We start from the raw sequence: 13,710 nt of genomic DNA, 5'->3' as shown, positions 1-13,710 counted from the left end.
AGTAACGTGCTTCTTTAACCACCGTCACTCACGAGTCTCATGACTGTGCCACAGCTACCAAAAATGTATATCAAAAGGAATATGTGATTTTTTTTATCCACTGCCTGTTGTCTCTATAACGTTAACCAAACTTAACAATCTGCTATTCTATGTAGATCTATAATATCAATCAGTAAACTCAGGTGTGTGCATATACTAATGATGTTAGTTTTATCTGATGCTGATGACAGTCATGCTTATAGTCAAAACATGTTATAATGAGGTATGATTTGTCTTTAAGACCACTTTAAAGAGAGAAGTGGTACAAGTCATTTATTGACGTTGCCTCCTAACAGTCGGATACAGTGGCCGGCAAAAGGTATATTTGGCGATTTTGAAACAATGAAGGTAATGACATGAATAGAAAAATGGTAATGGAACGAATTCTTACCAATTAAGGTAAGGGATGTTATATTACTTTACTCATTACGTCATTGCCACCACTTCAGGGGTATGTGGGAAGCTGCACTGGCAACACTCGTACGCTTAGCCGTATGCTTCATCACCATTAAGCAAAGGGTCATGTGGGGACGATTTTTCAGGATGTGTTCAGCTGATGGTATGGAGCCTAGCTGTATGTTCCATGAATAGTATGGACCCTAACTGTATCTTCCACGGATGGTATGTGGCCTAGCTGTATCTTCCACGGATGGTATGTGGCCTAGCTGTACGTTCCACGGATGGTATGTATCCTAGCTGTATGTTCCACGGATGGTATGTAGCCAAGTTGTATGGTCTGTGGATGGTATGGATCATAGCTGCTCATTCCAGGAATGGTATGGATTCTAGTTATGCAGCATACACGGTTAGTATGAATCCTAACTGTTAACAGATAGTCACTAACCCACCGATTATAGGAACCTTAGTTATGATAGTTTTACTTGGCCATTCTCATGGGTTGTACTGTCGTGATAAAAAAGGCCGTACCGTTGTGCTCAAAATTTTGACAAGGCTTTTCATGTGTGGGCAAGGCACTGCAGAAATCTAGATCACCCCCCCCCCAAAAAAAAAAAAAGAAAATTATATGTTTTCTTTCACACGAGTCTGTAGGCCATTTTATGCCCCACCAGGCCAAGGAAACTCTGGCCCTTCCTCGGTAACTGAAACTAACCACAGTGGTCACTCATCACCGCAGTGGTGTGATTGTGTTTATTTCATTTAAACGTTTCATTTACTATACTTTCCTAATTATTCTTCACGGAATATTACTGGAACATTAATTCTGCATGCAACGTTTGCTGTCTTTACATTGTCACTTGACCGTATGTTAGTTAGGCTGAGCAAGAACTGCAGTCGGATAATTGTTACTTCATGAGAGATGTGCCACCATTGACAGCTTGTCTTTTTATTAATTCATTATGGTACATTTCCCACACTTCGATGTCCAATAGTCAATCCATCCTTTATAACTGCTGTCTGAATGATTGCTCCACGCCTCAAAATTATTTGAAATTCGTGAACTCACCTTTTCATCTTACCTCGTCTCTTCAGAGTACCTTATTTTTAAGAAACTGACTTATTTCTATGAACTGACTTGCCGTGCCAACAAGGTCTTCACCGTTTCTTGCTACACTCACACAGTCCATTTTTTTTTTTTCATAATTTCTTTCATATTGCAACACCTCTTTGTAAACCTGCACATTTCCCATCTTTTATCACCATTTCTTGCAAAAGTGCCTTTTGAAACGAACCATTATTGTTATCATCGGCTTCCAAAAATGTTTGTTATATTATCTTTTTCACTAACAGATGGCTAGTGTTTCAGGTTAGGTTCCACAATTGGGATTTATATATTAGATGGTTCACAGACGAGTTACAAGGATTGCAACTGAAAGATCTGTCTTCAAATACAACGAATGTTTCTTGATAAAACATGATGTGTAAAGAACCCAACGATAAAAATTCGGATAATCTGATTGGTATCCATACACACCTTTGGAATGAGCACGGTTTCCTTTTAAGATATTTGCTTGTTCTACGTAATGACAAGTTAATGCGGCAGTGTATAAAACATAATGACAGTATGACCTTTGGGGTATGATGGCGTTAACTAGGTCTAACACAGGTGAGGTCAAAGGCCAAGTCTCACCATACCCAAAGATTTACCGTCTTACTGAAGGGTTTAATCAATATTGCTTGCTGCAAGATCATGTGTGCACACTATCGGCAAGAGCATGATATGGGTTTGATCTGATCATCAGGATGACATAACTTAGTCCCCGACCTAAGTCCAAATTCGTTTGATCAGTGTCATCCACCTACAGTATTGGGTACGTATCACACAACATCAGTTTTTGACTTTCCATCCAGTCAGGCTCAGCAGTTTTTCGATCTGTCATCCAGACAAGCGTCAAGCTTCTTGTACAGTCGTCCATTTAACGTCAAGGTCCTATTATCATAGTTCAGGCAACACGAAGAGGTTTCCTTCCCGGTCCACCATGACTGTGCTACACTTGTTTAGTAAGCGTGAAGGTCCTTCCATGTACTCTCAAGGAGTCCGGCAGTGTATATTACGGCTCGAGGGCAGCAATAGTCGTAGTCATATCGCGGCGCAGGTATGTAAAATGGGGCAACACAAGAGTACTTGTCGCTCATCGCATTCAGTACTTCACTTTATTAAGTGAGTAGACTATATCCCGCCCTGCTTCCGGCAAGTCACAAACTGTGAGGAAATTTAAGTGATTTAGATGTTCAAGTGTTCTGTCATTAAAGAGATGCAGGGTGAGAGACTAAAATATGAATTCTTTGCACTGTAGAGAAAGTTTTGTCTGGACTGGTTATATCACAAGTTGTATCACAGTTGCATTATTACGGGTTGTGCATCTTGCAGAAACTTTGGGTAATTAGAGATGCACAAATCATTGTAAGCCGAGCGTCGGTCATTTTCTCCCTTTATATGTAAACAATAGAAAATGAATTCATTTGTAGATTCTAATTGTCTGTCTGTCTGTCTGTACTTTTACAATAAGTACTGGATAGGTTGATTTGCCTCCACCAGCTGCGAAGATACATCACACTCAGTATGCAATAGTAGCTATAGCATCGTAAAAGATGAAAGATATCCAGTTTGTACTTGATGTTAAAAAAATTAACGAACAAGAATACCACCATAACAGAAGCAACTGATAGTGGTGACAAAGTGATTAATAATTGGGAAATGTTTTGGTTTATGTAGAAAACGTTTCATAATTTATTGTTTACAATTTGTAGGACTTTTCTAGTATATAGTCTTATTGTAAATATATTTATAGAGTTATGTATAAAATTACAATGTAATTGAGATGTAAAAGTTGTATACCCTAAGGGTAAAACCCTCCGAAACATACCACCGCCAGAGCCAAAGCTGCCACACGCTATTGTGAACTGTTAGGTCGTGAATCGTGATGGGTTTGTGGTTGTATACGCGGTATTTTGTGTGTTCCATGTGAACTGTCTTATATAATTAGCAAGGAGACTCAGAAATATGTAATTTTTCAGTTAGGATTTCAAAGAGATCAGTGATAACTTTGAAAATATAGTTGGTGACTCTGAAGAGGGTTGTCCGTGACCTAGCTGAGGTCTGTGATGGTGGTCGTGAAGTGATAAATAATTTCATGGACATTTTTGATGAGTAGTGAATTTTGAACATGGATTCTTGAAAACTTAGACAAATGAAGCAACAAATGAAGGGTTCTTGATACCGAGTACACGAACCGTCGCATCCTACCGTAAGTAGAAGGGAAAATGTATGTAGAGTATGCTAGAACTATCCTGGTAGATATTTACTTCTTTGCACCACCTGTGTTGAATGACTTATTGTAAAGAAGAAGAGTTATAGGATTTAGCAAGATTCACACGAATATTATGTAGGCAATTCGAAGAACGGGAATTGTATTATTTTGTTTAGGATAAATGCGAAAAATCAAGAGCTAAACGTCACATGATCCAATTTTTATCTTCGGCATTCCCGCAAGAACCGGGAACGGATCCCGATTTGTGCAGGCTCAGACAGAAAGCGAGTTCACAAGAGATCCCACAATTTTATCATACTTCAGTTGTTCAGTGGGAATTCGCCATAATTTCTTTTCCTTCAAAACCTAAACAAAACACATCGCGAGATTGCTCGTTGCCTCTGCTTAAATTTGCCAAGCCTGCAGAACTATGGGATCGCTCCCAATTACGAAAACTCCTTTTCCCTAATTTTGCACGTATATTTTGCTCTCCGCAAGTTGGTGTAATGAGAACAAATCACCTGCCTTCCTGTTTGTGTGCATTTAGATCGTTGTTGTGATCAAGCAGGAAAATGATCAAAAACCCAAACAGGCAAATTCCATGTTAAACCACGTAGGGTTAGGATGTGGTACAGGAAAACAGGACATATGGACAGCTGAACACTTGATAAATGTACCTTACAGTGAAAGATACTAGTATAGACAAAGATGGAATACTGCACAGATGTTTAAGACAATATTTAGCTATTGTATTAAAGTGGTGTTTTGACTGCAAAGACTCAGGGAGGTATGCGGAACTGTTTTATTCGAAAAGAGGGAATGTGGTGTCGAACATGATGTTAATCCAGGAAATAGGCATTCTAACTTTACGAATAGGTAACTGACACTATAAATTCAAACGCACAGTGAACATAATGGATGGATCAATTTATTGCGGCTCATTTTCTTTGGAGGGCTCTTTTTGTGCCTAGTTAAAACTATTGGCAGTGGCTACGATGACGCCGACGGAATTTGTTTTGGTTTGCTCACTCTATCAAACCCTTCAGCAAGCTGCCATAAACTTACATATATTGAATATTCCAGCGTGACTTCTCAGTGTAAGTTTTTATTATTGAATATACTTATGGAAGGAAAGAAAATCTTATAAACAAGAAGAGAGAATCGTTATTGTACTAAAGGTATACAGCACCGTCCTAGCGTGAATAAATAGAGAAGCATGATGGCAGGTACCCCGGCGTTGTTTATAGAAATAACTTGGAGGACCGACCAGTCTTATCTCTCAAACTGAACGGTATTAGATATCAGGGAAAGTGCGTGGATCATAGATGTGAGGTTGGTAATGTGGAAATTCAGCAGAGCTTAAGGAAACCTCAACTAACCTCCCTAGAAGTCAAGATTTCTTTAGATTATTAAAATGTTTTAGTCGAAACTAATCAAGATTTCTTTAAATTATGATTGAATAATTTAGTTACAGGAAAAAGCGCTGCTAACATAGTGCCGAAGGTAAACGAACAGACGACATCGCGAGCGTCCACCAGAATATATAGTTCATAATATTTACGCCATCATTTCGGCTACCATTTAAGATTAAGCGACTTTTACAATAAGTAATCCCATATTTCCCTAGATTTACATAACTCATCGCCTTATATGATGTGCTAGGCGTACGATTAGTAAATCAAAGCAGGTATCCCTGCGTACGCGTAGCAACTTGCCAGAAAGTCTTCTCGATCTACTTTTGGGTTTTCAAAGCCTCGTCACGCATTGTATTACTTTGTCATCTCTCCTTTGGCCTTAGATACCATTTGCAGACGTCTGGGTATGGAATTAGCAAGTTTCCCGAAGTATTCTAGGTCCATGTTTTGGGTCCATAGGGTTTGGATTTGAATGAGGCGTGGCGCTGATGAGATTTTGTAGGAAGCAGCTGCTTGATTGGACATTTTGAGCGCTCGGTGAGCTTCAAAATCTCGTGTGTACCCATATTCTCTTGTTTCCAGACGAGAACTTCGGCTTTTTCTCTTTGGAAAGCTAAGAGCCAACCATCATGAATCACAAGGAAATTAAATATACCGCCCAGAAGGGAAATTCCCAAAATTAAGTGGCATTATGGAGTTAAGACAGAGCTTAGTTCCCTGAAGATAGCTTGAGGTACACGAGGCAGTTTGCTGGTGCTTAGCTCGCATCGTTAGAAACGCTACTCAGCGACCACATGTGTAATGATTTCACCCTGAGAGCGTCATATGCTTGTAACCACAATAACCTTAACCATCTATCGCCTTATAAAATATGTAGGGGGAGGGGTGATTATGTTTTTTTTTTCGGACACTACTGTTTTAAAGCCTGATGACCAACGTGACATTTAAAGGTGGCAAGAACAACTTAGAAGTGTACAGTATAAGAAAGTTTTCAAGTTCAAAGCAAGTTCACTGTCCCATATTTTTATACGTCAGTTTTTAAGTGTCTTGCATCTAAGCAATTTTATGTTAAATCGTCTTTCTTAAACAAAAATGGTATGAGTTGCAGTGTTTGTTTAAGAAGAGCTTGACGGAACTTTGGAGGTTCCATGGGTTATCAGGTTTCGAATGAATCGGAAAACACTCAAACGCTGTTGCTGCCTGCATTTTGTGCTGCCATTATCCCGTGTGCGAACATAATCTATTTATGAACTCATGAAATATATTGGTTAAACCTTTTGAAACTTCGAAGAGATCTTTTTTAGAAATAAGATTAGTATAACGGAGTTCAGAATTTCATATGCATATGATATGCTGTTCCTTGGGGGTATGCTTAATTCTGTTAAGCGTACAACGCGAATTGAGGCTTACATTTTCTCTAAGACTGTCCCTTTTTCCAGTTTATGGTTCATCTTCCCCTATTATGAGGCCATGCTGGCGAGGGGCCTGGAAAAACCCTTTAACTCATTTATTTGTCATCTTCACACGACATCGCTTTAGATATGGCATTTACGTGGCCAAAGGGAATCTTTCGTCCACTGATAAGTCTTTTAAGTCTTTTGTCAGAATTATTTAGCAACTGTCATTCTAATTTGTCTTAGCTTTTTCGTTCCAACGTTACTGTTTTCACTGCTGACCCCCTTGAATGACTGACATTCCTTAATCTTGTGATGCAGTTATTAATCCCATGTTCCTCTTAATAATCTCTTTGTGAAGTCCAGAAAGCATTTCTTTCTCTGGGTACCACAAGGCGTATTGACCAAATGGCGTTAACTCCTCGTGTTTTAAAGGAGTGCGTGTTTAGTGGTCTTTTTCACAAATCAGAAATAAAAAGTGCTTCATAGAAACATGCAGGCAGAGTCCATCTTAAGGAATGGTGACGTTTCGAACTCTTCCAGCAATCGTCCCATTGTATTTTAAAGGCCAAAACATCATTTGCCTGTAAGGTCCAAGGCATCTTGGACCTTACAGTTTTCTTTCTGATCATCAGCACGGCTCCCGAAGGTGAAACCCAAATGTGTTAGCCGGTTACTATAGTTTTATCATCGCGAAAAGACTAACCAAGGTTCTCTCGAAAGCTTTGGTTAGGATGTGGCTTCGGGGTTCATTTCCTTCACGTTCCTTTCACTTGAGTATCTCATCACTCTGCTCTGTCAAATCAAGCTTTTCCAGTTTTGTCAAATATATATTTGATTGGTCTACTCCTTGTTCATAGCGGTTTCCCTCAGGGTTCTATCTTATTTCCAGCGTCCTACTTTTTTTCTTTTTATCAACAAGTATCAACAGTCTCCCTCAACAAGTAACAGTTCACCCATACGCTCCACCTATTTTGAATTTGCTCCCTTGCATGATGGACGTCTCATTTCGTCACAGTCTTTATAAAGCTTAACGATTTTGAAACGCAGTAACTTCCTATTCTAAAGTTCTTCACAACTTTCCAACCTTGAATATTTTTTTTTTTTTTTGATACTCAACTCGATGACCTTGCTTTTACCGTAATATAAGTTTTCATTTTGCCACAAGGAAAAAGAAAAAGACGGATTGATGGTGCAACTACTCGAGAACTGCTAACACTGTATTGACCGTCTCGCTTGATCTTAGAAACCCTTCAATTACACATATGTGTTTAAAAGAAGGAAGACCTGTTTTGATGACGAAGAATTTGTCTTACATAAGATTTCTGCCGATATACAAGGGATTGATTCGTCCTTGTTTGGAATACTGCTTTCGCATGTGAAACGGTTCCAGCTGTCCGTGCTGAAGATACTTCTGAAGGAAGCGGATTTATTCTCCCAGTCTGACCTCAACTTCCTTGCGCCGCACTGTAGCAGGTTTTTCTTTTGATCTTCACGTATTACTTCAGCTTTGCTCTCGACAGTTGTCTGCTTGTGTGCCTCGGCCATTAACTGGAATACATAGTGCCAGCGCAGCACGTGATTACTCCGTGGTTCTTGACAACGTATGGGTAAGCTCCGTGATGTCATTTCTTACCAGACACTGCTGAGCTTTGAATCTTTACTTAATCATATTGTTCTTCTGTACTTAGGACCTGCCCTTTCTTCATAGGCAGACTTTCCACCTCAAAAGCACGTAGATTGAGCTTTTCATTTTTTCTTTATTTCGGTGTACCAAAACCTGGCCTTAATTAGGGCTATTGTTTTTGACTGGAGCCTTCGATAATAACGACAAAGAAGTAAATAGGCTTCAAATTGTCTCGTATTTTAAGGGGATGCATGACGTGCACACCTTTATAGCCTTTCTAAAGAATAGATTGACAACTGGTGTCGTCATTATTTTCAAATACCATAATGTCCGGTGGATTGATGAGAGAAAATTATACCTATGAATATACTGAAACATCTTAGTCAGGATTATGTTGAGCGAGAATTCCTCTGCACTTTTTAAGAGGAATTTCAACTGATACAAGCCTGAGACTCTTGCCAAGCCAGAGTGCTTGACTCGCGCCCCAGGTTGACCAGGTGTGGTAGTTCTCACTGATGCCCTTCCTAGGAACTTGTAGGCCAGCAGCGACATTGGTTAGATGCTAAGCTTCCGTGGTGAAGCTACAAAGCAGACAAGTATACAGTTAAGGATTATTTTTTTTTTCAATGTATTCCAACTTTTTTTCGATTCTAGTAAGATATAATGACTGTGATGAATGCAGTAGACGATCGTAAGAATTTTCTAGGATGCGTATAAAAGTCACATATTCTTTTTGAAAAGGCTGTTCTACGTAGGCGGCGTTTTGAATAGATGACCTAGTAATGATAGGGATTATCTTGTTAAAAGTTTGTGTTTGTGTTGACCACTGAAGGGCACTCCATACTCTAGGGCATTAAGTCCAAATATCTTGCCAAGTGTGGTTTGTCTCAGTAGCAGTATAAGAGATGTCATTTCAGTGTGATTGGTTAAAGTTTTGAACGTTCATCGCTATTGCTATTGCAAGTTATCTATTGGTTTTCTGAAACTGTGTCCGAACTTTGTTACAAAAAAGAATAAATATATAAATAGATGTTGAAAAACACTGATCACTCTCCTGGGCAGTCAGTAGCTTAGTGGCATGTCAGTAGCATATGTGCATCGTAATTTGTAGTAGAACCCATACATACGGTAAAGCACATACGCATTACTTGCATGAACAACGCTGCGTAAACAACTGAAGACTTCCCTGCGTTTGCCATTTTTTGTATACAGTAAGGGCCATCGGACCTGCGCAGTTCCATCAGTTTAAACCTGTGAGAAGATAAACATCAGCCATTCGAGCCGATGCGTTGTACACTCCTCTTAAAAAATTTGCATGAAAGTTTCACGTGTTCTCAAAGACTGTTCAGAATTTCTTCACTAATACTTGCTTCAATTTCCAGACACTCCAATCGTATGATACAGATTGTCTCACTGGAAAAGCCACATAGATGTTCTCGTTTTTCATTGGAAGACGTTGTGTGCTCATCTTTTGAAAAATAATGAACTTGGGAACTGTATGAAGCAAAAAGAAACTAACTCAAACCATTTTAAATATAAGTAGTGTGTGGTTGTGAGGAACTTGCCCCCTAAGCGTGGGAACCTATGGAGTTGACAATTAGGAATTACCAATGATTTTGGGTAACCAGATACTCTGTAATGACCCCTGGTCTGTATGAAACTGATGGCAGTGATATTCATTTAGTTATTGGTGTCCGAGTGTCCATTATGTTGCAGTGAAGGATATTGATTTTGAATAAATTGCAGAACCGGTTACGGGTAGAATGAGATGCCTACAGTGTCGGCGCAGGTGAGCAACGGGCGAGGGGAGAGCAGCAGAGCTGACCCCGTTAGGGTGAACGCTATTGTTCATCAGGAGACTATTCCCACATTGTATCATCATTTAGGAACCCGAGAATAACACTTTCTCAAGCAGGCAGTTTGGTGGTTGTGTAGAGTTTCGGTAGATTTTACAAGTAATACCGCATTGATATTTCGCAGCGAAAACGATTGTATCGGAAATCTACAAAACCCATTTCCTATTGTTCCTCGGACAAACACACAAGACGCCCTACATAGTATGAGAATACCCTGGAAATCGTACCCTAGTCTGCCGGTATTTCTTTCATGTTTTCCTTTTTCTATTTTAATGCAGAAGTTGTTACCAGTAACGTATTGAATAAGGAGACTTCATTGGTAGCTTCATTGAATGGTAAAACAGTTATGGTTACAGCAATAAACCGAAATCCAAAAAAAGAAATTTCGCCGTTATGAGGAACTAAACAGTCTGTTGCGCGCCAGCCAGCGCTGTGCTGTGTGCAGCGGGGTCTCCCTCCACAGGACTCGTCAACGATACCAACTACTGTTAGTAGTGGTCCCCTTATGTCTGTTGCTCACTTCTGAAAAATTAGTATTATCTTATTAATTTTGTCGATATAATAAACTCATATTTCATTGGTATGAAAATGGGAAGTCTCCAAGATTCTCATCATTGAACGCGAAGTTACTGTTATAAGATTTACAAAAATGTTTCTTGTACTTAAGTATTGTTGGCACTATGTTACTTCGGTGGACATGCATGTAATTAGCAAATGGCAGGATCTGTTATGCTTGTACCATATGACAAGGCCTCAGTACCTTAAAATAATTTCTATCAAACTTAACAATAAAAGAGAATCCATGATATAAGTAAAAGATTAAGAGCATTGATTGCTGGCAAAATTTCATAACTATTGGGATGTGAAGCTCTCCCATTTTTCTCTTACTCTTAATATTTCTGATAAGCCAGTCATGATTAAAGTTGATTAGCTGCATATGTGGAACAGGAAAGAATATTGCTTTCATGCACGTTTTTTTTTTAGTAACTTGCTCCCCCTCCAGTCAGGCATTTTCTTTTGTGAAGCCCACACACAATATCTGCATGGAATTAGTATTTTATCTATTTTTGTTTTAGATTAGCGATTGCAGAGACAACGGGATAGAACTAGGTACGGCAGATGGGTGCAAAGAGCAATAAGAGGTAGTGATCATATTAAGGTGAAGGGAATCGAACACAGTCAAGCTCAGCCGAGTGCAAAAAACCGTGTAAGAAAGCAAAAAACTGTCAATAAAAGGGCTGTGTTGGCTAAGAAATATTTATTTCTCTTAATTACTGCAAACAATCTCTTTCTTAAGGTAGTTGTACAGACCTGAACTGTAAATAGATTTTATTTGAAAACCTTTTTGCGAGAATGGGAGCGGTAGTAAGAAGACATTGTAAGGGGGGAAAAAATCAGTGTGAGAGCGAGGCGCGTCTAGAACTGAGCATCGTTGTTGGCCGGCAGCGGGAAGCCTTTGATTTGTCCCAGTGTTTGTAAGTTTGTTGTTTCTCGGTACCTGACTCAAAGCTTTGTCTGGAATTGTGTTGGTTGATTTTTGTCTGTTTCTTGAAACAGAGAGGATACTGGTACCTTTACGTGCTGTGCAAATTTCAGCTCAACGGTTGTGTCGTATGAGGATTAATATAAGGAATTATTTCAGGTTAACATTATAGAAACGCAGTGGCATGACTCAGCTTTTGCACAGGTTAATGGTATAGTATTACTTTAGTTATGGCTAACTAACTTGAACCCAGTATGTCTTTGTGATGGCCAGTTTTTTAAGTTAAACCAGGTAGATTTACATTGTACACGTCAAGTACGCTCCTCAAAGATTACCTGTCTGAAAGAATTTTTACTACAGTGACATCGTATAAAGCAGTGTTGTGGAGTAATTCATCATTATTTCACTGTAATGAATTATAACTTTTTTGGGAACACAGAAAAGCTCAAAGTAGAGGAAAGTTAGAAAAAAAAAGCCTCATTTCTTCCGTTTAAGTTTGGAGTAGAATAGATAAGGACATTTGATTTGTAATTTCACATTATGTGTAAAGTATAATTTACCTTAAATCTCAACAACCCTGGACTTCCATACGTCACAGTCGCCCGCACTTCACCCCACCAACCAGCCCCATAGCGGCCAATTGGCAGCAGGTGGCATAGCGGTGGTGCCCGACTGATTTCCACCGACATGTGTGCATTCCCGCCGCATTCCAGCCGTTCCTGCCCGGGATTTGTGACACCTGTCTCATGGAGCACATGTTAGTACTAGCGCAAGGGAGTAGGAGAAGTGAGAACTGAACCTAATAATGTACAGTTGAGACATGTGTTGCGTATGGAATCTGAGCGGTACATAACTTTTGGTGGTTTCCTCAGAACGTTTATACTTAGTGAACTGTTTGATCTTGACGGTTACTGATTTACTGAAGAGAATTTTTCTGAAATATTTCAAATAGGTTATTCGTGTTGACGTTAGAGACACGAAATTGCAAGCGAAAAAAATAGGTTCTAAGTCAGTTTAACAGTATTACATTATACGATCCCGATACGATGAATTTATGGAAGACAGTTGTAGGTATTAAGCTACAATAGTAAAGTGTTAAACCGCTTGTGCTACAAAACGCTCCAACACGTTGTGCATGCTGAATAACATTATAAGAATATACGAAAAACTTAATGATAAGTCGCGAGGAACGTAATATTACTATTTCGTGGGCATAAAGAGCTTAGTGTAGTAAAATCTTTACTGTTATCCATTTATGGCGAATATGACGCAGATCGCCTTCCTGGAAACGCTGGGTAAGGAGGTCTGAGACAGCGGGTAATATCCTACGTCTGGCCGCGTTGAACCACCTCGTCTATATGTAATGCATAAACGAACAACTGTCTTCATAATCTCACGTTCTTAGATGCCATTATTGATTTATGAAGTATATATATTTTCTGGTGAGGTAAAACTGGTAATGTTACTTATGGTTCAGCCATCATAGCATGCTTGAAGTGGAACCTCAGTATTATAATGTAGGTTCGTCTTTGGTTTCCCTTATCGCAATACTTCGACGTATTCAGTCACAGTCCGAACATAGAGATTGGGCGAAAAATTACTTCATGAAATTTCCTAACGGACTCTGATCATATCATGGACAGTTTCCTGGCACCTGCTTTCGAAACCCAGACAAATATTTGCCTCGGGTGTTTTGCAACTGCTTGAAGTTTTCACACTAGGACGCAACAGGAAGGTGAACATTATGTCCTGCCCATGAATATCTCATGATTCACATGAGAAATATGATAGCTAATGTTTATGGTACATTTTTTCACGATTCAGGAAGTGCTTTTATTTCATACATAGGAAATGCATGACTTGGAAGTTGCACTATGGCGTCCAGATTGTATGTGCAACTTTTCTTACAGCGAGAAATACCACAAGGATAGGTGGTAGTTCGTGGTTCCGTAAGATTGGCGAAGGTTTAAAGATCACATACCAGTCGGGGAAACGGCCATCGAGACCCTCTTAAGTTGGTAGCAGGAGCTAAAAGTTTAGCAGCAAGCCCTAGCAGATGTCCCAGGTGTTGAAGTGCTTGTATTATATATTTTTTTCATATTCAAGTAAATTTGTACGAAAAAATAGAAACATTGACAGTTCAGCAAGCTTGGGTTAGTAGAAACATGTATAGTGAAATCAAACCG

The 13,710-nt window shown here is 39.3% G+C and overlaps 1 protein-coding gene across 1 annotated transcript in view; it reads left to right on the top strand.

Moving 5' to 3' along the window:
* Positions 1-3,389: 3,389 nt before the first annotated feature.
* The window catches only part of LOC139760519 (uncharacterized), a 90,488-nt gene continuing 80,167 nt past the window's right edge, over positions 3,390-13,710 (top strand). Inside the window, exon 1 of the mRNA XM_071683817.1 lies at positions 3,390-3,746. The gene's annotated coding sequence lies outside the window, so the exon portion shown is untranslated. The remainder of the gene's footprint in view (positions 3,747-13,710) is intronic.

Source organism: Panulirus ornatus, chromosome 37 (genome assembly GCF_036320965.1).
Source record: "Panulirus ornatus isolate Po-2019 chromosome 37, ASM3632096v1, whole genome shotgun sequence".
NCBI classification, from domain to species: domain Eukaryota; kingdom Metazoa; phylum Arthropoda; class Malacostraca; order Decapoda; family Palinuridae; genus Panulirus; species Panulirus ornatus.
Note: the sequence above shows the minus strand (reverse complement) of the source record. Positions and strands in the feature narration are given on the sequence as shown.